The sequence below is a fragment of the Lissotriton helveticus genome, chromosome 11 (genome assembly GCF_964261635.1).
Source record: "Lissotriton helveticus chromosome 11, aLisHel1.1, whole genome shotgun sequence".
In the NCBI taxonomy this organism is placed as follows: Eukaryota; Metazoa; Chordata; class Amphibia; order Caudata; family Salamandridae; genus Lissotriton; species Lissotriton helveticus.
This window is the reverse complement of record NC_136072.1, coordinates 612734159-612761673: the sequence shown is the minus strand read 5'-3', so window position 1 is coordinate 612761673 and position 27515 is coordinate 612734159.

The window sequence follows — 27515 nt, the reverse complement described above, 5'->3', positions numbered from 1 at the left end:
CTGAACAGAATCCCTCCGGAAAATATAAATTAGGCCTCCCAAGGCCGGTGCAGGAATCAGATATTCTATTAAAGAGGTCTTAATATCTTGCTAGAAACCAGGCTACGAAATATAATCAGCGGCGCAGTTTATTTACACTTGAGTTCAAATGATATGCTAAGCATCTGCATCTAGTGGTGTTTCCGTTACCTTCATCAGATACAGTTAGGGGTCAGCGCACAAACATTTCCCGTGTTGGTAGGGGGCAAAATGTGCAAGCAGGTGGGCTATCCATCAAGCGCAGGATGCTCCATGTGCATGAGACACAGGCACGTCATCTCGGGGCCATCCACCTGCAACTGGACAAGACCGCCCGAAATGTTGCAGTAATGTCTGAGCGGATGACAGCTGCTATGGAGGCCAACACACAGGCCATTAACAGGCAGCGTGCACTCAATCGCCGCAGACACCGCCAACTACTGACCAGCCTGTCGGCGTACACGCGGTCGAACTATATAATAGGTAACGCTACCTCCCAGCTCTCGCGGCGCTCCTTGGCAATGCAGGTCCAAATGGTCCAGTGCTGCCAGGACGTTGCGACAGCACTGGAGCATGCGGCCACTGCAGCCCAGGCCATGCAGGCTGCCAACTATGGCCAGGGGGGGGGGGGCAACGACACAAGTGAGGCTACATCCAGCCATAGCAGCCAGTCCATCCCTCCGGTGGTAGCACCCCACCGCAGCAGCAGGCCCTCTGCTGCCTCACGGCCTACTCAGGAGGAAGATGTGGAAAGGAGGCTGGGAGCATCTGCCCGGAGGCGGCATTGAGCATTGACATTGACATGAGGGGCCATGCTGCTGTTACAAGCATGCCCTCCTGGAGGACAGACATATGGCGCAATATGTCATTTATGTACAAGTTAGCAGAAGGCCAAGTTTATTGTGCTTTAACAAATAAAAATGTTCTGACTACCTTAATCTGACTCATGTCATTATTAATGTCCTCATGCATGAGTCAAGTAATGGGTGTGGGGAGTGGGTGCATTAGAAGTGGTTCATGCAGATTGCATTATGGCGCCTGTGTCCCTCAGCAGGATTCTCCCCACGTGCGTGACGCATATGAGCAGGTGGTTGGTTGTCCCCTTCCGACTCACTGCCAGATATGTCAACAGGGATCCTGCGCTTGGTAGCAATGTTGTGAAGAATGGTACACACGGCCACGATGCGGCAGCAGACCTCAGGATCGTATTTCATGGCCCCACCTGTCTTGTGCAGTATGCGGAACCTGCTTTTCAACAGGCCAAATGTCCTCTCAATACAATTCCTTGTGCGTATGTTTGATGCATTAAATCGCCGTTGCTGTGGTGTTGCAGGGTTGAGGTATGGGGTGAGGAGGTACTCACGGAGAGCATAGCCGCTGTCACCTGAATGAAAGGAGCAGAGGGTGAGTGCCTGTTCTGTGCCTGAAGATGAAGGAGTCATGTGTTCTCCCCGGGTACTGTGCCACTATGTCCGTGATGATTGTTTTTGCATTGCACACCATCTGGATGTTGAGAGAGTGGTAGCTTTCCGGTTGCGGTACATGTACTCAGTTTCAGCAGGTGGGCAAATATGGATGTGTGTACAGTCAATACATCCAATGACGTGTGGGAATTGCGCTACATTGTAAAATTGCAGCTTGGTCTCATTGAGGTCCTGTTGGCTGGTGGGGAATGATATATAGTGGTGTAGCCGGGTCAGCATTGCCTCCAGGAAACTACTTAGGCAGCGGGACATGGTGGGCTGGGATATCCCCCCTGCAACAGCGACCATCCCCTGGAAGCTACCGGAGGCCAGGAGGTGCAGGCAGCACAATACCTGCACATGTGTGGGCACGGCATTGGTCCTCCTTGTAGGGTGCTGCATCAGGGGGTCTAGGTCCCGGATGAGCTTGATAATCATGGCCCCACTCAGGCGGTACATGGCATAGATTTGCTCCCTGGTTTGGCCCAGAAGGGTGACCCGCTGGCGGAAAATCCGGTCCTGTATCCTCCGTCAGTTGCGTGCAGCTCGCTACAGCCTACGCCGCCTCACCAGCATGTAGAGTCCAGGCATTGTGGGAATCCCCAGGCTCCAGCTGCATGTCCTTAAATGTGTTTGGTGTTATCTTCTACTTCCTCAGGATCAGCTTGTAGATATAATAGGCCCCCTTCAGATCTATCCAAACCCAGCGTGCTATAACAGCCTTGGGCTAAGGAAGGATCAGATGAGGGCTGAAGGAAAGAACGGGAAGGGAAGGAAGGGGACAGCAGGGAGGGAGAGCTGAAAGACAAAGAACAAGAGGTTGGAACCTTGTCTAGTACCAAAGATCAGCTCTATCAGACAAGGTCGATTTATAATCTCCCTACCTTGGGTATATAAGGATAAGCTGCTATGCTCAGGAGATGACTCTCTTCTACAGCTAGCTGGCCTTGTTGTCCTAACGAAAACTCCTCCTCTGCAACACAAAATATCATCAAAACTTGTAAATACCCATATACAGTGGATCCTACCATCTATCATACAAAAGGTTTGTGACACACCTACCCTTCTTCCTTTCCCTTTAAGTCTCAAAAGCGGGGTTCTAGGAACAGTGCCTTAATCGAACTCCAAATAAGGTGGAGGGGGGGTTACGTCACCCAAATGTAAACAAAGAAAAGTAATACCTCTCAGCTCGGATACTTATGTCATAAACCTCCAATAGGACGTGATCCAGATTCCTGGTTGATTTCACCAGGACTGTTTCTTTCTATAAACCCAGGAAACACAAACCCTCTGCAATAGCCGTGGAAAGAAGGCTCGCCAACAGAGGGTTTGTTACAGTAAGGACGGACCAATAACACACAAAGAACCCCTTCCGCAGTAGCCGGTGAAAGAAGGCTCTCCAACGGAAGAGGAATCAGAAACGTGATGTGCCAACCCCGTTTCCGCATGAGTCACCGAAATAAGGCTCGCCAACGGAACGGAAGATTCCCCTTGCACACCGTCGAGTAATTAGTCCCCTCCGCAAGAGCCGAGGAAAGAAGGCTCGCCAACGGAGGGAACAGCAAAATGATGCGCCTAACTGGAACACGCTAATGAAAGCACAGCTAGCGGTTACTTCACCGCCAGTTCTTTCAGCGCTCCGCAATCCTCTGCACGCATCTGAGTGTCAGAACTAGGAACACGGTCAAAGAACAAATACAACACTCCAGCCAGGAACCAAGTCGATCGAGTAACCACCGGGTCAAGATCCAGGATATCCGACACCGGGCCAAGGAAGTGGTTGCCTATATACCCCGCCTCCTGCCGCTAAGCATTCTGGGAATTGTAGTTTTCATGCCCCAATGACTTCTCAGTGAGGCGCGATTCGGACCATAACAGTACATCCCCCTTCACCTAGAGCGCAGAACAGGTCCAGGACGCAAAGGATGCAACCTATGGAAATCGTCCACCAGACGGGGGGCATGGACCCCGGACGCCGGCTCCCAAGAGTTCTCCTCGGGCCCGTAACCTTTCCAGGCCACCAGATAACTCAAGCCCCTTCCACGCCACCTGGAGTCCAAGATACCACTCACTTCGTACTCCACCCCATCCGGGACAACCAAGGGAGGAGGCAGCCGCCTCACGACAACAGCCGCCGGCTTCAGTAAGGACACGTGGAACACAGGATGGATCCGGAGATGTTGAGGCAGTCTCAGTTTCATTGCCACCAGACTGATGCATTTCAATATTGGAAAAGGTCCAATATAACGAGGATTGAACACACTGTATCGTTTGAATCTGAAATTTCGGGTCGACAGCCACACTCTGTCCCCCACCTGGTAGAGCGGGCCCGGTCGACGTCTTTTGTCCGCCGAGGTTTTATACGCCACCTTGGTCCCCTTCAGATCATCCTTGACTCTCACCAGTATGTTCTTCACTTGTGCAATCCTCCTAGCTGCTTCAGGCACCGTAACATCCTTAACAGGCTGCAAGAAAGGAAGAAACCTCGGATGGCGGCCATACGTGCAATAAAAAGGGGAAACCTTGATGGCCGAATGTGTGGCGTTGTTGTATGCTACCTCGGCCAACCACAGGTATTCCACTCAATTGTCTTTTCCTTGTGATACAAAGCATCTCAAATATTGTTTCAAGGTCTGGTTAAGCCGCTCGGTCTGTCCATCAGTTTGTGGGTGGAAGCTTGTGGACGGGCCGTCTCGATATGCAGCGAAGAGCACCAGGACTTCCAGAACCTGGCGGTGAATTGGGAGCCACGGTCCGAGACTATGACAGCAGGCAAACCGTGCAAACGCACCACATGCACCATTAGCAACTGTGCCAACTGACTGGCTGTTGGGACCTGAGGGCAGGCGATGAAGTGGCCCATCTTAGTCAAGAAATCGATGACCACTAATACTGCAGTACAACCTTGATCTCTAGGCAACCCCACCAAATCCAAAGAGATGCGTTCCCACGGCACTGAGGGGGTAGGCATGGGACAAAGAAGACCAGCAGGACGCCTATGGTCAGCTTTTACTGTGGCACAAACAGTACATGACGAAATCCACCTTTTTACATCAGCTTTTACAGACGGCCACCAACATTTGCGAGTGATCAGGTCTACTGTTTTCTCCACACCCATGTGACCAGCACTAGGTGAGGTATGACACCAGAAATACATCTGTTTTCGAAGAGGTTCTGTAGGGATCAACAGCCGTCCCTGCTTGACAGGGAATCCGTCCCTTACCTGCCATTCCGGATGTACCTGCAACCATTTCTTCCAATGCTCAGACTCGAAGCCCATGCGTGTTCCCTGCAAAAAGTCATCAGGTTGGAAGGCCCCTATCACCCTTGCAGGATTCACAATGGAGGAGTCTATTCCTTTTATGGGGGTTTTAGAGGATGACTGGCGTGTGAGCGCATCCGCCTTTCGATTATCTACTCCTGGACGAAAGGTGATGGTAAAGTTAAATTCCGAAAAGAATAACATCCAACGAAGCTGCCGTGGAGACAAATGTCTTGCAGCAGCCATGAATTGTAAGTTTCTGTGGTCAGAATAGACCGTCACCTTATGTATAGCACCCATCAGAAAGTGACGCCATTCGGTGAAGGCGATCTTAATAGCATAAAGCTCTTTTTCAGCTATACAGTAGTTACGTTCCGCCCCATTGAGTTTCCGGGACATGTAAGCCACAGGATGCAAAAGCCTTGTCTATTGGTTCCTTTGAGACAGGACAGCCCCTATAGCCACCTCGGAAGCGTCTGCCTCAACGATAAACGGCAATTCAGGGTCCGGGTGCATTAACACAGGTGCGGACACGAACGCCTGTTTCAAGGTTATGAAGGCCTCCTGAGCTTCCTCATCCCACACGAATCTTTGATCCTTGCGTAATAACCTGGTAAGGGGCGCCACCACACCAGAGAACCTATCAATGAAGCGGCGGTAAAAGTTGGCGAAACCCAGGAAGCACTGAACGTCCTTAATGTTCCTAGGCACTGGCCAATCACGCACCGCCTGGATCTTCCTCTCAGACATTTCCTGACCTTGAGGGCTCAGCATGACCCCCAGAAACTCCACGGTAGACACGTGAAAGTCGCATTTAGTCAGTTTGCAATACAATCGATGTTGACTCAGAATATCCAAGACGGCTTTCACGTGAATTACATGCAGTGCCTCTGTTTCCGAATAGATAAGAATGTCATTGATGTACACTATGACGTACCGGTCGAGAATCTGCCGCAGCACGTCATTGAGAAAAAATTGGAACGCCGCAGGGGCGTTACACAACCCAAACGGCATGACCAGGTATTCAAATAGACCATACCTGGTCTTAAATGCCGTTTTCCATTCGTCTCCCGACCTCATCCTCACTAAATGGTAGGCCCCCTTTAAATCCAACTTAGTGAATATCTTTGCTTTCTTTACTTGTTCCAACAACACATTAATCAGAGGCAACGGGTATCTGTTCTTGACTGTTATCTCATTGAGGGCCCTAAAGTCCACACATGCCCTCAATTCCCCATTCGCTTTAGGAATGAAGAAAAGAGGGGATGCAGCAGGCGATTTGGAAGGACGGATGAACCCCAAAGCCAACAGTTTGTCAAGGTATTGTCTCAGATGGATGTTTTCGGGTTCGGTCAAGGCGTACAAGCGTCCTGATGGTACCACCGCCCCAGGCACCAAATCGATCTGACAGTCGTACTGTCTATGTGGGGGTAGTTCTTCCGCCAGCACCTCGTCAAACACCTCTTGGTACTCGCTATAGACGTCTGGTAAGATCACCTCTTTTTCTGCAGCTGTGGCCACATAATCACTATTAGCAAGGGAAAAGGAGGGGCTCTGGGTGTTACTGAAACAGTGTTCCCTGCAGTACTCCGAATTCATGTATACAGTGTTCGTACCCCAATTGATTTCAGGGTTATGTCTCTTTAACCAGGGTAAGCCTATGATAATACCATACTGGGGAGCTTTTATGATGCTGAAAGTGACCTTTTCGCAATGCTTCCCATATCTCATTTCTGTTTCAGCTGTTCGATAACCTACGGGACCCAAGTCCAATCTTCTACCATCAACAGCATAAACCGCATTACAGTTCTCAGTCCGAATAAGAGTTATCCCAATCCTCTCTGCCTCCGCCTTATCCATGAATACTCCCGTGGCCCCTGAATCCACCATAGCACAAGTAGAGATTTCTACCATGCTGATCATCAGTATGATATTAATACACAAATGATGCGCCCCTGTTTCGTTGTGACCCATGGAAGGGATACAAACTCGACTCCAAGGAACCCCTTCATTCACCCTAGAGTCCGTCAGTTTTCCGCCGGTTTTTCCGACGCCACGGATACCCCTTTGCCCATTCGATACTTGGGGAACTTGGGCTTTACAGGACATTCCCAAACGTAATGTCCTTTTTTCCCGCAATACAAGCAAAGGCCCTGTTTGCGTCTCTGTTCTTTTTCCACGGGTGTAAGAGCGGCTCGTACAGCCCCTATATCCATTGGTTCTACGTTGGGAGTGAGAGGGTTCTCCGATGTTCTAGTAGAGCCTGATACTGGTATGGTTCTAGATCTGGATTTGGAATCCCCCTTTCGGTTCTTGAGTCTGTGATCCAGGCGTAACACCAGATTTATTAAATCTTCACAGGACGTAGGCTGGGGATCAATTTGGGCAATAATGTCTTTCATTTCCTCAGTTAACCCTAGGTGAAATAGTGATGCCTGCTTGGCCTCGGGCCACTTGGTCTCCGTAACCAACCTCCGAAACGAATTCAGGTATGTTAAGATGTCCTGATTTCCCTGTCGGAGTTCCATTAACTCCTTGTCTGCCGTATAATCGTCCGCCCGTCTATCAAACACTTTGACAAATTCTTCCCTGAACGCCTCCCAGTCGTGTATCAAGGGATCATCCCGTTGAATCAGAGGGACTGCCCATTGAGCCGCATCCCCTACTAAGTACGAAATCACAAATGCTACCTTGGACTGATTTGTGGGAAAGGAGCGCGGTTTTCACGTAAAATGCATCATGACTTATTTATTTATTTATTTATTTATTCAAAGTTTTATATAGCGCGAACAGGATCCTTACAGATATCAGAGCGCTTTACAAAGACAGGGTAGGGGCAGTAGGAGTCAACAGAGATAATGGGAACAGTATAATAGTCAATAGCATGGTAATAACAAGGTTAATAAAAACATACATAAAACCAATCCATATACAGTCAGGTAAGGAAGTAATATAGGACAGCACAGGTCATTGATCCCACTACAGAGGTGTACAGGTGAATCAGTAAACCAACGTGTATCACATCTTGGTCGGTAGTAAGAGAGTAGCGTAGTGGTGCCCCCAACAAGTAGAGTATAGTGCCAGGGGATATTGCGCAGTGATACAAGCAATGAAGAGTCTCTGAACCAGCATCTATAACGATCAGGAGATCTTGGCCAGAAGGATGGTTTTCACCTCTTTCTTGAAGAGTGAAGTGGAGGGGATCAGCCTGATTTCAGGAGGGAGCGCATTCCAGATCCTGGGTGCCATTCCTGAGAAGGAGCGCTTGTAGGTTTTCACTTTCCGGAATCTACGAGGTTTCAGGAGTAGATTTTTTGTACTCCTATTGGATCTCGAACCTCCTGATATAGACAGCTTTTGAGCGAGGTAGTTGGGTGCCTTGTGGTGCACGGCCGCGTGTGTCATAACTGCAATTTTTAGATGTATTCTGGCCTCAAAAGGCAGCCATTTTAGAGTCTTTAAGTCTGGGGATATGTGCGAATGCTTTCTAGAGCCAGTAATGAGTCTCGCGGCAGCGTTCAGGGAGGCTCTTAAGGGTGCTGTTGTGGCTAGTGGGAGACCGCTGAGGGCCGCAATTCCGTAGTCTATTCGAGGGATGACTAAAGCTTGTACAGCAGCTTGGAAGTCTTTGGCCGGGAGAAAGGGTTTAATTTTCCTTAGCGTGTTAATTTGAAAATTAGCTGCTTTTGTGGCTTTGCTGACGTGTTGCTGCATGTTGAGCTTGGCGTCGAGTGTGATGCCTAGGGATTTCGCCGAGTCCACAATGGTAGGTTGGACATTGAGTGCTGTTAGGTTGTTGAGCCAGGTTTGGGTGGTGGAGATTTTCGCCGGGGGTGTGATGAGTAGGAACTCAGTTTTCAGAGCATTTAGTTTGAGGTGATTATCGGCCAGCCAAGATTGGGTGTTAATAAGCGTGGAATTCAGATGTTTGATATCTTCCGGGGATTGTAACTTTAGATAGAGTTGTGTGTCATCGGCGTACATATGGAATTGAACATTGGATGCTTGAAGCAAGGTGGCGAGCGGTTCCATAACGAGGTTGAACAGTGTAGGGGAGAGGGTGGACCCTTGTGGGACACCTAGATCTGCAGGCACAGGTGTAGATAGCACATTGTCGATCTTGAACCTCTGAGACCGATTGTGAAGGAAAGACGAAAACCACTTGAGAACAGTTCCCGATAGCCCCATTCTAGTACTTAGCAGCTCCAGCAAGTTCTCATGTTTGACCGTGTCAAATGCTGACGAGAGGTCAAGAAGGATGAGGAGGCAGGACTCATTGCGATCCAGAATTTGGAGGGCGTCATCAATTATGTGTGTCATAGCTGTTTCCGTGCTATGTTTCGCTCTGAAGCCTGATTGATGAGGGTTGAGGAGGTCAAATTGATCAATGTGTTTTGTTAGTTGGAGTTGGACACATTTCTCCAGCAGTTTGGCCAGGGTGGGGATATTGGTGATGGGCCGATAGTTGTTTAGGTCAGACGGATCAGCTGTAGGTTTCTTGAGTATGGGCGTGACTTGCCCCACCTTAAGGGAGTCTGGAATGTGGCCTTGTTGCAGAGAGCTGTTGATGATCTTGGTCCAGAGAGGGAGGAGCAAGGGGATAAAGTCTTTTACAGCATTAGCAGGTAGAGGGTCTGTGAGGTGATTAGAGGGCTTCAAGGTGCAGAGCAGTTTGTATATTGCTTCTTCTGAATAGGTATCGAAGTACTGCCAGGATGCCTTGTTTTTAGGTTGAGTGTCTGCCATTCTGGTGTGGCTGGGGTATCGGCTTACATCTATGATGAGGTCATTTTTTATGTTGTCAGTCTTTAGTTTGAAGAAAGCAGAGAAGGCTTCACAGTGTGGGGTGTCGTTTGTTGAGCTGTTTGATTGTGTGGGTTGTGCCTTTGTTTGGGTCTTGATTAGCTCGAACAGCTTTCTTGGCCTGTTCTTCGCTTGGTCCAACTGGCGGCTGAAGAAGTCCGACTTTGTGCGCTTTATTTTCCTAAAGTAGGCATTTCTCTTGTTCTTAAGCTTTTTGAGATGCAGCGCTGAAGGGTCCGATCTCCAGGTGCGCTCTGCCATTCGCATATTACGCCTTTCATCATTGAGTCTGTCATCGTACCAGGGGTTAGAGATTTTGGTGGAGACTCTCTTCAGTTGCAGAGGGGCGACTTCATTGACTATTGTGTTCATAGAGTCAAGGTAGTGGTCAGTCAGTGATTGAACATCTGAGGCCCCTGAAGGGGGAAGGAGGAGGTTGCCGATGTGGGGAGGTAGGGTAGAGGGATTCAGATTCTTCAAATCCCTTTTCCATGCTTTGGTTTTGATTGGTTGAGTAGGGTTAAGTTTAACTTTTTCGTTGATAAAGAAGGTGATAATGTGGTGATCTGACCAATCGCAGGGTTGTATCGCTTCCAGTTGTGTAGAGTTCTCTTTGGCAATGATGAGATCGAGTATCGCGCCTTTGTCGTGTGTTGGTTTATCGCATAATTGGGTGAGGTCAAGCGCATTGAGGAAAGTTTTGAGACTATTCACCACGGTGTCTTTCTGATCGTTCCAATGGAGATTGAAGTCACCCAGGTAGACTTGAGTGGTCTGCCGACCGGCATTGGAAGTGATCAGGTCCATGAATTGTTGAGTGAATATGAGATTGTCACCAGGCGGGTGATAGATGAGATGTAAAGCACAGACTTGTTTGCCCTCACTGGTGATGTCGAGGCAGAGGAGTTCATAGGAGGAAAGGGAGGGGGAGGTGACTTGAGTAACGGAGAGGTTGCTCCTAAAAATGCATGCAATTCCCCCGCCCGTCTTGCCAGGAGACCTGTCCAGCCTGATGATGTGATAATTGGGGGGGACTAGTATGTCCATAATCGGGGTAGAGGCTTCAGTGAGCCACGTTTCCGTTAGAATGGCTAGGTCCAGATCCCTATCTGAGACGAGATCCGCGATGTCGGAGGAATGTCTCTGGGCCGATCTGCAGTTTAGTAGGATGCATTTGAGTTTGGGAGAGAGAAGGGTGGTCGAGCTTTCTAGTGTGAGGGGAACTTTTCTGAGGTTGTTAGGGACGGAGCCTCTGTTGTTGAGTGTTGGGGGCCTTAGAGGGTTTGTAAGAATTGTGGGTATGGGGATGTGTGAGTTGGAAAAGTCTTTTACCGGACCTGGGCCATAAGAGCGTAGGAGAGAGCATAAGTCGCGGTCCGACAAGGAGTTGAGAACACGACGGGGGCGGTGGGAATTATTGCGCACGGGGATAGTAGGCCATTGCTGGTGTCGTCGGGGGCGAGGGATAGTAGGCCATTGCTGGTGTCGTCGGGGGCGAGGGTATGCAGGGAGTGTGCGTCGTTTGTAGGGTAGTGGGATGGTGGGAGGTAGACTGGGCTGTGAGGAGAGAAGGTCTTTGATTGCGTGGATGTCTTTTTTGATTTGTAAGATTTCCTCTTTGACTTGTTGGAGGGTGGATAAAGTCAGGTCAGGAGGGTCATTGGGGAAGGTGTTGGTGGAGAGAGCCGTTGGTGAGTGGTTGAGTAGTGAGCTGGTGAGCAGGCAGGGTATCGGGGGGGGGGTATACTAGTGTTGTTGAGGGGTTCCACGGAGCTAATGGGTGGGATGGTATTCCAGGAGTGGGCGTGTTTGTGGGCGAGGGGTGTGGGTGATGTAGGTGCGACAGGCGGTGGGTGAGAAGCATAGGTAGTGACTTCAGTGGGAGACGGTGCCGGTGAGTAGAATAGTGAGTGAAGGCTGGGGACAGTGGGGGAGACAGGAGGGTAGTGAGGGCTGAGAATAGGAGGTGGGAGAGAGGGGGATGCTAGGGTAAGGGAGGAGGTATGTTCTGTATCTTTTGTTGGGAGGGAGATAGAGTTGTGAGTGGGAGTGGTGAGGGAGCAGGGAAGGGAGAGGTGTCTGCCGTGGGGGAGATGGGGAGGATGGGTGGATAAACTCCGAGTGATGGTGTGTGCAGATGTAGGCGTGTTGTGGGCGGGAGTTGTTGTGTCAGGTGTGAGAGACTCGTGGGTGGGAGTGTGAAGGGAGATGGGGAGGGAGAGGTGTCTGTCGTGGAGGGGATGGGAGGGGGGGGTGGATAAACTTTGGGCGGTGGCTTGTTCAGATGATGGTGTGTTGTGGGTGGGGGATGTTCTGTCCGGGGGGGAGGGATGGAGGGGATATGGGTGGGGGTAAGAAGGGTAGAGGGGTTGCTAGTATGTGCGGTGGAGTTATTTGTGACTGTTCTTGGGGAGTGGGGGGCGTTAACAACAGGTGGGCCATTTACTGGGGTGCTAGGGGTAGAAGTGTAGTAGGTGGTGGCTGCGACGTCAGGGGTGATAGTGCCCGCGGAGTTCTGAGTGGGGGTCCGCAGCTTGGAGAGGTGCTCTTTGAACTTGGGGAACAGGTTGTCTAGTAATTCCAGGTTCTTGTCCGTGGATTGGATTAGGACAATCCCGTTATTGTAGATGGTAATGGTAGACCTGCCCGGGAAGAGGTGGGAAGGTGTGATGGTGAGACTTAGGCCATGAGTTGTTTTCCTGGTGGTGGAGACTGTGAGTAGGGATAGGAAAGTTTTCCTCCATTGGGCTCTGCGTGAGGTGTGGAAGATGATATCAGTATTCAGGGCTCCATTGCCCAGTGAGAAGTAAGTGTCAGCAAAGGGTGTTTCTGGGTGTGACCTCAGGTAGTTGTGTTTAAAACGTTTAGTGGCATTTTTGGAGAGAGGAGTGGAGGGGTAGTTAATTCTAAAAGTGTTCTTGCCGTTGAGCTCCATTTTATAGAGGCTCTGGTGATAGGGGTAGGAAATAGGCCGATAGTACAAACTGTCAGCCGCTAGTTACAGGGCCAAGGAAGACACTAGTGAGTGTCACTAGTGATAGCCTATAATATAAATAATATACTGGAATAAAATAGAATACCTATGCAGGCAGTAAAATACCTGAATCAAAAGTGACAGTAGTGTGTAGTCAAACATATGTGAGGTACATGTGCCAGTAACAAAAAAACAATTACAAACAGCAGTCAAATGCAGAAAAAAAAGTATTCACATTCAGTGCATTACAAATGTTCAAAATAAAGCTAGGGGTGTAAGTGTAAGAACCAAATAAATGAGGTAGCGAACAGTGAATGATAGGGATAAAGGTGAGATAGGTGCAGGTGCAGCATGAGGTAGCGTTTGGTGCCGCACCGGTGAGGGAAAAGTGAGATGGGTGCAGTTTACTCAGAGTGTATAGAGTACTAGTAGAGGTATAAAGCTGCAATATAGAGCAGTCACTTAATCGCACGAAGATACATATACACTACAAATACAAATACTAGTATAATACTAACAGAGTCAGGGTGCAGACAGAGGCTGCTTGAGTCATAAATGACACTAGTGAGCATCCAAAAGAAATATGAGGTAGCGATCGGTGCAATACCTGTGAGGAGAAAGTGACATAGGTGCGGGGTACAAAAAAATTCTACAAAGTACAGGTAGGAGTACAGTATTGCAATAAGGGGCAGATACTTAATCACACATATCACACATATATGAGGTAGTAATCTGTTGTATAACATACCATTAAATATATGATACTTCAATAAAAGGTAGACACTAAGTCACAAGATAATTAGACGTGGCGCTCTGTACAGTCTTGGATGGGTATGAATGGCCTGTTCTTAGGTTATGTACAACTGGTGGGAAAGACTAGTCCATGATGGCCGCCAGAGCGAGGGAGAGACTGGACCAAGATGGCCACCAAATAGGGGAGATCGAGATGGTAGTCCTCTTTTGTTGTTGTTCCTTTTAGAGCAGGGGAGGGTGGTTTCATTTCCTGTATGAGCCAGCCCAATTCCTAGCTTACTGGGAGGGAGTCTTATCTCTCTTTTGCAGATTCCTGACCGCTTAGGTAATAGGCCTCATGGTCAGTTGTTAGGCTGGAGGGCGATTTATGGCTCCAGTTTATGGCCCCCAGTCATATTGACCAATGGTGAGTGAGGAGACTGCAAAGCCCGCGAAAATGTAAAGCTTACAGTGCATTCCGGGCATAAAATGGAAGATCAGCCTGAAGGTTTGAATTAACAACTTTGCTTGTAAAGTTCCAGGCAGAAAGTGAGAGAAACTGTGAGATAGCTTAGCTTAATTACCTTCTGGTCGTCAAGCTGCCCAAGGCTGTAAGAAGTCCTTTACAAGTCAGGCACCTCCAGCGTAGAGCTGCGCGGTGGGCACCCAAACACGTAAGCAGGGCACACCGGAGACGCTCTAGAAGTCGCTTGCGCCGTTTTTAATGATGATCAACCGGGAGTGGGGGAAGGGCGGCATCCAGCTATCATCTTGCTGGGTCGGGCCGCTTCAAATCCCTTCCGCTTGCCCCCCTCTCCACCCGTTTCAGTGATGTATATTGTGGTGGGGTGAAGGTGGGGCATGAACTCACCGTTGCAGCAGTGGTGTCTCCTCTCCGTGATCCAGCCCCCGGGCCGAGGCTACAAACAGCCCAGATAGCCGGGACCCACCGATCCAGGCATGCCAGGACAGGCACACCGACCGTCCAGCTCCGCCATCCCGGCCCCCGGTAGACAGACCTCTCTGCCACGAAACAGCGCGGGTCCCCGGGTAGGGCGGGGGACAGAAGCGTGCAGCGACGAGGGCTGGCCAGCTCCCCACCCGCGCCTGCAAAGGGCTTCGCAGTCCGTCAGGCAGGAGCCTCCCGGGCGTCTCAGGCGTTCACAGCACTGATCCGAGCCTAGGTGCAGGACCCCTCCAGTCGGCGCGTGTGGCGGAGACCCCAGGCTGGTCGGGCAGCTCCGGTGGCAGGGAGCAGCCCAACTGCAGGCGGAGAATGCAGGCAGCCAGTGGCAGGCGGTGGCGAACGCAGTCAGGCAGATCCTCTCCCCAACCATGCGGGAGTTGGGCTCCGTTGGTAGGTGCTTCCCGACTTCAGCAGCAGTGACCCGGACTCAGGTACCTGCCCCTCTAGTCCGGAGAAGGCTCGTTGCGGACACCGGTGGCAGGGGTCAGTTGATCTTCACTTCAGCACTTCAGATAGCACTTCAGGCGTCTGCCATGAATCCTGGACCAAGTCCACTTCACCAAGATGTCCCGTAGGCAATCAGTTTTATTCCGCTCGCTCCACCACATCCAAGCCGGGCTCTAGGCAGCAGACATCCTTATCGTCAGCGGGGGGGAAGGCGGGAGCGGCTCGGTCCTCTCCAGTGAGTCTCTGCTTCCAGGCAAGTCGGGGATCAGCAGCAGTTTTCCGGTGCAGATATCTCGGCAGGCAGGTAAGCAATCCAGTTACTTATTCCAGTTACTTGATCCAGTTACTTTTGTGTAGCTTTGCACGATGCCGCTCTGCGCTATCGGGGGTAGTACCTGAGAAAGTGATCCCCAGCACAGGAGCTCTTACCGAGAGCTCCTACTCGGCGGCCATCTTTAGACTTGTGTCAGAAACACTTGTACTGTACCGGCATCCCCTTTAAACCGTTCTGGGTTGGCAAATGGAACACTGGCCGGTATTTCGATTACTACAGGACTGGGAGGGTTAGACCCAGAAGTCCCTGCATTAAAGGGATTCCTCTGGATAGCGTCTAACCGATTGCGTAACTCATTGGTTTCCTGTCTGGAGGAAAGCAGCTCGGCCTGTACTGTTATCAACGCAGCCAACACATCATCAAGGGAGGCCATATCTACACACTGAACGGGAGGACGTGTAACCGTGGGTCGGATATTCTGTTATCTTCTACTTCCTCAGGATCAGCGTGTAGATATAATAGGCCCCCTTCAGATCTATCCAAACCCAGCGTGCTGTAACAGCCTTGGGCTAAGGAAGGATCAGATGAGGGCTGAAGGAAAGAACGGGAAGGGAAGGAAGGGAACAGCAGGGAGGGAGAGCTGAAAGACAAAGAACAAGAGGTTGGAACCTTGTCTAGTACCAAAGATCAGCTCTATCAGACAAGGTCGATTTATAATCTCCCTACCTTGGGTATATAAGGATAAGCTGCTATGCTCAGGAGATGACTCTCTTCTACAGCTAGCTGGCCTTGTTGTCCTAACGAAAACTCCTCCTCTGCAACACAAAATATCATACAAACTCGACTCCAAGGAACCCCTTCATTCACCCTAGAGTCCGTCAGTTTTCCGCCGGTTTTTCCGACGCCACGGATACAGTGGATCCTACCATCTATCATACAAAAGGTTTGTGACACACCTACCCTTCTTCCTTTCCCTTTAAGTCTCAAAAGCGGGGTTCTAGGAACAGTGCCTTAATCGAACTCCAAATAAGGTGGAGGGGGGGTTACGTCACCCAAATGTAAACAAAGAAAAGTAGTACCTCTCAGCTCGGATACTTATGTCATAAACCTCCAATAGGACGTGATCCAGATTCCTGGTTGATTTCACCAGGACTGTTTCTTTCCATAAACCCAGGAAACACAAACCCTCTGCAATAGCCGTGGAAAGAAGGCTCGCCAACAGAGGGTTTGTTACAGTAAGGACGGACCAATAACACACAAAGAACCCCTTCCGGAGTAGCCGGTGAAAGAAGGCTCTCCAACGGAAGAGGAATCAGAAACGTGATGTGCCAACCCCGTTTCCGCATGAGCGCCGAAATAAGGCTCGCCAACGGAACGGAAGATTCCCCTTGCACACCGTCGAGTAATTAGTCCCCTCCGCAAGAGCCGAGGAAAGAAGGCTCGCCAACGGAGGGAACAGCAAAATGATGCGCCTAACTGGAACACGCTAATGAAAGCACAGCTAGCGGTTACTTCACCGCCAGTTCTTTCAGCGCTCCGCAATCCTCTGCACGCATCTGAGTGTCAGAACTAGGAACACGGTCAAAGAACAAATACAACACTCCAGCCAGGAACCAAGTCGATCGAGTAACCACCGGGTCAAGATCCAGGATATCCGACACCGGGCCAAGGAAGTGGTTGCCTATATACCCCACCTCCTGCCGCTAAGCATTCTGGGCATTGTAGTTTTCATGCCCCAATGACTTCTCAGTGAGGCGCGATTCGGACCATAACATTTGGTCAGCCCTGCACCTGTTGGGACTAACCTAACTGTTTTTCAAAAATATTTTTTTTCCGCTACTTGTTACCACCTGATTTGAGTTCTTCTTATTTTGCGCGTCGCTATTAGCGATTTTATCGTTTTTCGCTAATAGCGATTTTTCATGAATGCCGATTGCGACGGATTTGCGAGTTCGCAATTGAATTCGCAGAATCCATGGATTTTCGCTATTTCAGATTCGCAATTGCCCTTCCTCCAGGATTCTGCGATTTTAATTGCGAACTCGCAATTTTTTTTGCGAATACGCAATTTTGGTATTTTCTGTTTCTTGAATTCCTTTCCGTCAAATTGCGCTCGCAATTGCGAATTTGCAGCTATTGCGATCGCAATTTGGCTTCATGAATCTAGCTGTAAGTGATTTGCCCAGAATCACAGGATGTTCAGCGTCGTTGCCGAGACTCAAACCCAGTTGCCCAGATTCGAGGTCCACCGCCCTAGCTGTTAGGCCAACTCCTCTCCCCTCTTGCTGTTTTCAGCATCTGCATGATAAGGAGCCAATCGGAATGTGTCATGGCTTTGAGTTCAGTTGGTCTTATACCCAGTAAGGTCACCAGGGGGGAGTCCCACTGTGTCCTTGATGTGACTTATGGACACTTTCCAACACATTGTTAAGAGCAGACATGACCACCAGATATGGATGAAGTTCACTGTCGCTGTTTGGCATCTCCAACAGAGGGAGGAGAGGGTAGGGAGCATTTTCTGTAGTCGTGCAGGGGTATTATACCAGTGAGTCATTAGTTTTTCTGATGGTTCGCATTGTGGAATGTTCCTGTAAATTCTGTGGATATCATGCCATAATTGTTCCCAGTTTTGCGGGGACACCTCTTCCCCAGTGTCTACTAGCCATTGCTTTTGATAGGAGTAGAGGTGACTGGGTTGTGAGTGTTGTAGTACCTTTTATGTACGGGATATTAGGCCACGGGTGCCCTCAGAGGTTCAGATAGGAGACTCAAAGGGGTTGAGCGGTCTTGTGCCTTCTAAAGCATATTTGGGAGTGATCAACCAGTGGTGACGTTGGTAATACTGTAGTCTATTGGCTTCAGTAAGAAGGAAGGATTGTTTGTATTGTTCACTATTGGTGAGAGTTTTGGGCATTTGTGTTGTGATTTAATCGCTGAAATTAATCAATATAATGTAACCCTGTGCTACGGCTATGCTTGAGCAATTATTACACCTTGAGCAATTATTACACCGTTAAATCTACAGCTCAGGTTCTAAGCCTGGCAGTATCCGCTCAGCTATTCATCCTATGCGGTAAGTAAAAAGCTCACCACATGGTTGGATAATGGTTATTTTGTTAGATGGCACCTTGATCCTGAGATTACATGTGAATCCCGAAAAAGGCAAGCCTCTCCTTCAGAAATGGGAGGAAACATAGAGAATGCATTTTTGCCTTTTTTGATAGTGGGCTTCAAGATTTTGGGCCTTTAATGACATGGAATTTCACGTACCGCACTCAGACACATCCCTCAAAATATTCACAAGCATAATATAGGATGAAAATTACAGGCACACAAGTTAGAGGTATGTTTTGTTCTCTTTTGATATTTCCCAGGCCATTTTAAGATGTACCAAACCACTGGATCAAGCCTCACCGGTGTTACTTATAACCAAAATGCAACGCCTGCTCTGTCAGTTCGAGCACTCAACGACTGAAGAAGCGCAACATGGTCTTTACACCTTGCAAATGGATGCTGCAAATTCAAGTACAAGCTGCACCCGAGTAAATGGACCTTTGTCTCAAATTGAGGTTTAACATCAGTTCATCAGCAGTACATCAATGACAGTGAAGCACATTTTGCTCCCCAATAATGACAGAGAGAAGTAATTTATAAACCATGAAGGTGTGTGTTAGCAGATTAGCAAGGCTGCACACCCAAATCATTCAGATTAGTCATGAATCAATAATCACTTTGTAACAAAGTAGTTCTGTAAAATCCAAAGCAAGTCAAAATAGCAAAAGATAGTTATATGCAAATTAAATAAGATTCTGTTCTCCTAGAGGGAACTTCCCTAAGGCTCAACTGGGGATTGAGATGAGGGTGGGGAAGATGAGCAGCAGGTTTCAGCAAGTTAGGCAACAATGTTAAATGTTTTTGGCACAACGTTACATTTTTAGTACTGTCCTCTCGGATGAGTTTGAAGCTACAAGGAAAAGGGCCTACATATTCTTGCGCAGTCTTTTATAAATAATTCTAGAGACACCTGAGGGAAAAAAGTGGCCACCGTATTGAATTCAATAAACATGACAACAATCAATGGAAGATGTAAGTTGGCCCACCCTGGTAAACAAACCTTTGATAATGGTAGGATATCTTAGTTGATTGCTCCATAATCTCAAAGGAGGAATATTATTGCTCTGGTAATTTAAGGACAGGACAGTTGCAGGTCAGCATCTGTGGAAATTCCCCTTTTTGAAGAGGCCACATCGCCCAAAAAGCATATACTTATCTCCTAAAACTAGATCTACTATGGACGTCTGGGACCCACGGGGATACCGTAAAAAATCTTTTGACGTTCACTTCTCCACTGACACCGATCCTGGGCAATGCAGACTTTCTTTTGGGCATGGACCAGGGTGCATTCCCGGCATGGCAATGTGCAAAGTGTTTCTCGGTGGGCCACCTGTTTGATGAGGAGGGGAGGATGCTGGTTGCCCAGCAACACGACAACTACGCATTACCAGAATCTGAGAGGTTGTACTACTTGCAGGTGCAATTCTGGTTGATGCACCCGCCCTACCACCTAGGAGCCCAGAGAAGCCTTACACCTTTCAATAAGTGGTTAGTGACTAAAACATCAGGTATACGGCTTATTTCTGAACTCTATAGCATATTATATCAACCTGCAATGTCACATCCGATTGCAAGCCAAAGGAGAAGGAAGACAGAGCTGGGGAGATTACTAATGCAAAGGAAGGGGGGGAGGTATATTATAGAGTGTGATACATGGCATGTAATGCAGCTAGCATTGAAGCTGCCACAAAGATAGCCGCATAATGGTATCTCACGCCGGCATGCCAAAATAGAGGGAACCCAGAACGCAGCCCGGATTGCTGGAGGGTCTGCAGCTTCTCCGAACACTATTACATCTACTGTGGGACTGTCCCAAATTAATGGTATATTGGACTATGATCATGGATGATATAGATTTATATTTAGTTACATAACTCCTAGATTCCCTGCTTACATGATTTTGGGAGAAGACAAATAGGTTTGGCATTGGGTGCCTCCCTCCAGAATATACTAATGCATTGGGTTACAGGACACACTCCGACATACATGGGGTGGCTCCATAGCCTATGGTATATTTTGGGGATGGAGAATGTAGCATCTTGCTACAAGTAAAACACAGACACTTCTCGGGGTGTAACTGGAGCTTTATTCTCTGCTTCCAATACCTTCCCTGTCCCTACTCTAACTGCCCTCATCCTGTCCCTGCTCCGCCTCTTCCTTTCCTTGACCACCTAGCTCCTCCCACCCAGCTACTAGACTGCTAACACATAACATCTCCCCCTTTCTTAACAAAACTAATGACGTATTCAATCATATCTCTTCAATGAGTCTCTTTGGTCGCTGGACATTGCGGCGCGGCCTTGCGTTCACCTCACCAGTGTTCTCTTCAGTCTGGGGTACATCCAATTGGCTCAAATCCTCTAGAGCGTCCCGTTCAGGTGTTTCAGGATCTAGTGACGCAGTGGGGTCAAGCAACGATCCGGTCGAGTCTCGGGAGCACTTCTTACAGTGAGATACGTTTCTCGTAATTCTGCGGTGGTCAGACTCCGCTGTCAGCATAGTGCCTTTCTGCCGAGTGACCAGTAGTGGTTCATCGCGAAAGCGACAGTCCGTTTTCTTCTGTTGGTCTTGTTTCACTAGTACATGGTCTCCTTCATGTACGGAGGGTGACCTTGCTCTTCGCTTGGCGTCGGCATACGACTTCATCTTGTCCTTGTTTCGCTTGTCTGTGTCTGCCATCTCTAGATGGTTGTGGGTGGGTGATATAGCTCGCAGTGCTCCATCCCATGTTGGGATTCTGTTTCTCATGGGGCGACCCAACATCAGCGTGGCAGGACACTTGCCGGTGGTCGAGTGGGGAGTTGTCCTGTAGGCTCTGAGGACCTCGTTGAGGGCGATCTGTAGGTCCTTCTTTTCGGCAAAGGCCTGCTGAAATGTTTTCTTGATCGTGGCCATAAAGCGTTCAACGGTGCTGTTTGCTTGGGGCCAAAGGGGTGTGACTTTCCTATGATGGAAGTCCAGGTGTCGGGCATATGCTTCAAACTCATGTTCATTGAAGGGGGGACCATTGTCTGTCTTCACCTCTCTAGGGACACCCCAGGTAGCAAATAATTTCATCCAGCACTTTAAAGAGTACTGGAGGCACCCGTGGAGGGTACGAATTGTGCGAATGGGAAACGAGAGTACTCGTCGATTATGACCACCACATATTTGCCGGACGATAATGGTCCATAGAAGTCCACAGCAATTTCTTGCCATACTCCAGCCGGTAAGGGGGTCATTTGCAGTGGGGCCGGGGGATCACCTTTGCTTGTCAGTTGGCACGGGTGACAGTCTTTCAGGGTGGATTCCACCATTTGGTCGAGATGGGGAAACCACACGCGTTCCCTGAGTGCTCGCTTCGTGGACACAACTCCCCGGTGACCTTCATGGGCCAGATCGATGATACCTTGCTGTAGATTACTGGGAATCACAATTCGCTGTCCCCGCAGTATAATACCGTCTGAGGTCACTGACAGTTCCTCATGGACATGCCGGAATGCCTGTAGCTCTTGTTTGGTGTCCAGCTCACTGTCTTCATCCTGAGGGTCATGTCTCCACCTGTTGGTTCGAATCTTGCGGAGTACCTTTTTCAGGACGGCGTCCTGCACGGTGGCGTCTTGGATTACATCCATTGGAATGGCAGGAGGTAACGCCTGGTCTGCTACGAAATGGATGTACTCCTCTGCAATTGAAGGATGAGAGTTGGTTGACGCAGGCGGATGTCGAGACATGTAGTCTGCCGGGTTTTCAGACTTTCCCGGTTTGTGTACGATCGTGAAGGTGTACTCCTGAAGCCTCAGGCCCCACCTCTCAATTCTGGGGGTAATTTTAGATCGGGGGTTGCCGTAGATGGTGACTAGCGCCTGGTGATCAGTGATCAGGGTAAAGTGCTTGCCGTAGAGGAAGACATGAAAATGTTCACATGCCCAGACCACTGCAAGGCTCTCCTTCTCAGGCTGTGAGTACGCCTTCTCAGGGTCGGACAGGCTGCGGCTGGCATACGCAACAATACGTCTCTGGTCAGAGTCATTGTCATATTGTGCCAAGATGGCCCCCAACCCTACGGGGCTGGCATCTACGGTGACTTCAGTCATGCGTCTGGGGTTGAAGTAAGAAAGGTTATCGGCTGACTCCACGGTCCGCTTGATCTCTGTGAATGCTTGCTCACACTGAGGAGTCCATTCAAAGGGTTGTCCTTGCTTGGTCAAGTTGCGGAGCGGGTGGCTGATGGTCGCGTAGTCCCGGATATACCGGGCGCAATAGCTGGCCATTCCCAGGAAAGATCTTAGATCGCTGACGTCCTGAGGACACTTGGCGTTGTTCAAGGATGCCACTTTTTCCGGATCAGGTTTCATACCTGCACCTGAGAAGATATGACCGAAGAACTTTAATGTAGATTGGTGAAATTCGCACTTGTCCTTGTTCAGGGTCAAGTTCGCATCAAGCAGGGCGTGACAGACGCGGTTGAGTGCAATGTCGTGCTCACGGGTGTCGGAGCCGAAGACAAGGATGTCATCGCTGTAATTGAGCGTATTGGGGATGTTTTGGATGATCTGTCTAATGGCCTCCTGGAAAATTTCGGCAGCTGATGACACACCAAAGCTTAGTCTCTTATATCTAAAGAGCCCTAGGTGTGTAGCAAAAGTTGTGATGGGGCGTGACTGGGCATCCAGCTCCAGCTGGTGATAGCCCTTGTTTAGGTCCAATTTAGAGAATACCTTGGCTCCGTTCAATGCCGAGATCATGTCACATAGAAGTGGCCCTGGATGGCGTTCACGTTCTATCGCAGTGTTGGGTATGCGCATGTCGACACACAGTCTCACCTTGCTGTTGGTGCCCTGTTTGGTACAACGACCACCGGCGAAACCCACGGGGTCGGACCGTCCGTGCGTTCAATGATGTCGGCAGACAGGAGGTCATTAATCTCTTCTCCGACAGCCTTCTGAAGGTGGAAAGGAATACGCCGGGGGTGCTGAGCAACAGGTCTGATCTGTTTGTTGACGTGCAGGTGTATCTGACGGTCCTTCAGCTTCCCCAGCCCAATGAAAAGGCGAGGAAAACGGTTGGCGATGTTCTGGTCATCACAGACTTTGAAGAGGATCTCCACAAGACGGAGGCGCTCCGCAGTCGGCAGGCTGAGCAAATAGTCAGCCTCGGGTCCTTTGATGACATGAATGACTGCATCAATAGTGACATTGTCATCTGCAAGTGTAGTCGGGAATTTGCCAAGACATTGCAGGGGTTTCTTTGACATCCAGGTGTAGACCCGTACAGGTGCATAAGCAAGCGTCGGCTTGGGGCGCATCCTCTCATACTCGGTGACGGGGATGTAGTTCAGCGAAGCTCCGCTGTCCATCACAAATTTGGTGTCATGATTCCCTACTTTAATGTGTAACCGAGGGTACTTCTTCAATTGATCTGGGTCTGCGATCATGTTTGCATAGTGTGTCGTGTATTCGGAGCCTCGAGATGAAGATCTGGAGCCACGGGACGGAGATCTGCGCTCCCATCGCAAACTGTGTGACTCCCTGCTAGAATGTGGCGAGCTGGAGGACCCCGTGTCTTTGTCATGGACGGCTCTAATGTGGTGCTTTCTGGTGCCTGATCGGGACGACCTCCCAGTTCCACTTCGCCTCTCTTTGTTGTACTCGCCGCACATTGCTTCGAAATGGTTCGTCCGACCACATTTTCTGCACCGCTGGCCCATGGCAGGGCAGACGTCCACGTGAGGATAGTCATATCCGCACCTGTAGCACCTCCTTGCTCTCTCTGGTCTCTTCTCTCTCCGGCCGGTTTCCCGCCTCCTGTGATCTGAGCGCCGTGAGCGAGACGACGGTCGCGATGTCCAATGATTGTCTCTCGAGCGTCTTTGCCCGCCACCACGGTCTTGAACTCGATGTGCCTGCTCATTGCTCACTTTGCGCCCAGATTCAATGGTGGCAGCATGCTCCTCAGCCTGATCGTAGACGCGAGTCAGTTCCTCAATGTCGTCCAGTTCTTGCGGCTTTCTCAGCAGTCGTCTCCTGAGGGATTCCGAGTGGCACCCCTCTATGATCTGTGACTTGATGGCGGCGTCGGTTGAAAAATTGTCGAAGTCGCAGTGCCTCGATAGTCGCCGCAGTCGAGTGATGAATGTGCTCATTGCCTCGTCTTTTCCTTGACGTGCCTGATGAAAAGCATGGCGCTCATAGTCCACGTTCTTTTTGTGGAGGAATCTCTTGTTTAGTGCGTCGCGCACTTTGTCATACGTTCCGGTATCTGCGGCAGGGAGATCCTTGATAAGTTTACTTATTTCACGCCCAGCCAGATTCCGGAGAGCTATCAGCTTGTCCTTGTCAACGGTCACTTTGGACCCTTCAAGGTAGTCCTCGAAGTCTTCGAGCCATTCCTGCAACTTTGGGCCCATGCTTCCGCCTGTCGTTAGGGTGACTGGCTCTGGGGCCCTCAAATGTGATCCTCCTGCAAAGAGGGGCTTGACCTCATTTCGTCGCGGTGATGTCGACATTGTGAGACCGCAAAACACTGCGCTGGATACTTCTGGTTGCTTTGGCACTGTTCGACCTCAAACCTCTGCGCAGTTTGCTTTCGAGTATCTGTTCGATAGGTTTGACTCGTGCGTGTTTGCTTGTGTTACACTTGTATTGTGGCTTTGTACTTGTCAATGCTAGTTTGTTCCTTCTTGCCAATGCTTGTTTATTTACTCTCGACAATGCTTGTTTTTTTTCCCGCCAATGTTTGTTTGTTCCTACGCGCCAATGCTTGTTTACTCACTTTTGACAGTGCTTGTTTCTTTCTGCTTGCCAATGCTTGTTTATATACTCTCGACAATGCTTGTTTCTTTCTGTGTGCCAATGCTTGTTTATTTGCCTCAGAGAGTGCTTGTTTCTTTTGCTGGGTGCCTGACTTCAAGATGGCCGCTCTACAACAGCCAAGGGTTGTGTCCTGAAAGACGCCTGACTTCAAGATGGCCGCCGTCACTGCAGACACACGAGGCTCTCTCTCTCTGTCTGCTCATTCAGTCTCAACTTGCTCTGGACTCACCGGCAGCAACTTCAGGCAACAGCACAGGTCAGGATACCTTTTCTCAGTCACTGCTGCCACCAGGTGAGGTCGGGGTGGGCTCCCGCCTTGCTCTGCAGGTTCCCGCGCTTCCTTGCCGACCACCTGCCACAACTCACGCATCGGGCGTGAGGTTTTTCACCGTCGGGGAATGCTCGAGCCCCGATTTCAGCGCTCTCAGCGGCGCTTGACAGCAGCACTTCCCAGACGTCGTTCGCTGCTCTGGGGCACTTCTTGCTCGGTCTTGAGCGCCACACAGGGTCGGAGTGGGCTCCCGATCTCTGGAATCGCGCCACTCACCCGGGGCACACGCTTCCAGCGCGAGACGCGCTTTAGCGCGATCGGCTCCTTTTCTCTCTCGAGCGGTTCAGCGCTCGGTCATGCGGCCCCTCTCAGCTTCCTCCTGGTCTCTGGAGGAACAGGGTCACCGGCTGCTGGCCTCGTCTTTCAGGCGGCAGCTGGGCTTCACTCGGAGGCGTTTTTTTTTCGACGCTGCCTGGGGACAGGTGTTCACTTAGGGTGCTGCAGGCAGTGGATTCAACAGCTCACCCTCGTCGCCAGTTGTAGCATCTTGCTACAAGTAAAACACAGACACTTCTCGGGGTGTAACTGGAGCTTTATTCTCTGCTTCCAATACCTTCCCTGTCCCTACTCTAACTGCCCTCATCCTGTCCCTGCTCCGCCTCTTCCTTTCCCTGACCACCTAGCTCCTCCCACCCAGCTACTAGACTGCTAACAGATAACAGAGAAGATCACCCTCTCTCTGACAGCCAGGAGCGCCTCATATGAAGAGCTATGGTGCCCATTCATAACACTCCTCTTGCTGGAATTCTGGGAGCTCACTTGTCCTAAATACGTACGTCTGCTTCATTTGACTGACACTACATCACAGAGAGACTCCAGTTAAACAGGATTCTCTAGAGGGTCATGGTGTCATGCCTACCAATATTCACTACATGAATGCCTGGGGGGGCAGGGGTGGAGGGTGGTGAGGTTTTCTGTTGGGTTTGGGATTTCTATTTTTGTCTGTCCTGTTGATGAAAGCGCTGCAATCTACTACATGTGCAGAGCACTGAAGTGCTCTGATTGTTGCTGTTAACTATTGAAATGCCAATAAAGAGATTGAGCCATAAAACAGAGATAGAAATAATTATAAAGAATCTAGAGAAAGTGTGTGCTCAAAATCCAGATGGTTTGTCAGCAGCCATTAAAACGTAATCTTGAATTATGGACACATGTCGTAACAGCATTAATGCCTGCAGATGTCCATGAAAATAAAATTCCAAAGTCTTGGAAGAGAAGTATGCAGGCGCCTATTTTCAAAAAGGGGACTCAGAGTTCCTCAAATAACTATTGGATGATAACTTTGCTAGACATCCTAAGTACAATTTATGCAAAGCATCTCCTGATAGCCTTACAAGAGTGGGTTTAAAGGGAGAGGCTCCTGCCTAAAGTTCAATTAGGATTTAGGTGGTCTCACTCAACAGTGGGTGGGTGTTGAGCACTGAAGTTTCTCATGGAAGAATATGCCTTTAATAGAAATCAACAAATCACTGAGGCATTCAAAGGTTTATCCATGACATTGGATAAGATCAACTGGGGATACCTATGGGAAAATTGTCTAACTGGAAGATACCACTTGAATTACAGAAATCAATAATACAACTCCATGCAGAAGCTCGGTCCTGTGTTGAACTGGGGATTAATGGTAACTTATCAAGGAAAATCAACAAGCCCAACGGGCTTAGACAAGGATGTATCCTCGCCCCACTCCTTTTTTCTTTGTACAGCCAGATGTCCTAGACAAAACGTGTCCTGCTCATTCGCATCTACCGAGACTGAGAGGTGAGTTAGTCCCGGCTACATCCAATGTTGACAATACCATCTTATTGGAGTGTACGCCCCACAGGTCTTCAAAGGCTTTGCGCCTATATAGTGATGCCCATGACTTGCAAATAAATTTCCCCAAAATTAAAGTAATGATATTTTCGAAGTCTAGGAAAAAGCAAATGGACATAGGTTCTCGGGTATTCTTTTTAAAGAAAATCTCAATTTTAAACCATACATGGATATTCAGAAATAAAAAAGAGCAAACGTTGTAGCTGAATCCTTTAAGAAGTTTGAGACAGACTTAGGACACAAGTCAGTCGAGGTGCTTAGGGAGACTTACACCTTAAAAATTGTTAGTCTGCCCCTCTATGACTGGGAAATGTTTGTTGAATGCAATATAACTAGCTTCAGACTATAAAGATGAACATCTGGAAAGGATGGCTCAGACTTCCAGAAGGCTGAGTAAATGGTACACTAAGATTTGAGCTGGGGCTGGCTAATATGAAATTAAAGTACTGACAAAGAATTATGAATTATTGGTTGGGTGTAAAGACAGCACCTGAAGCTAAGCTTAGGCATCTGATAAAATG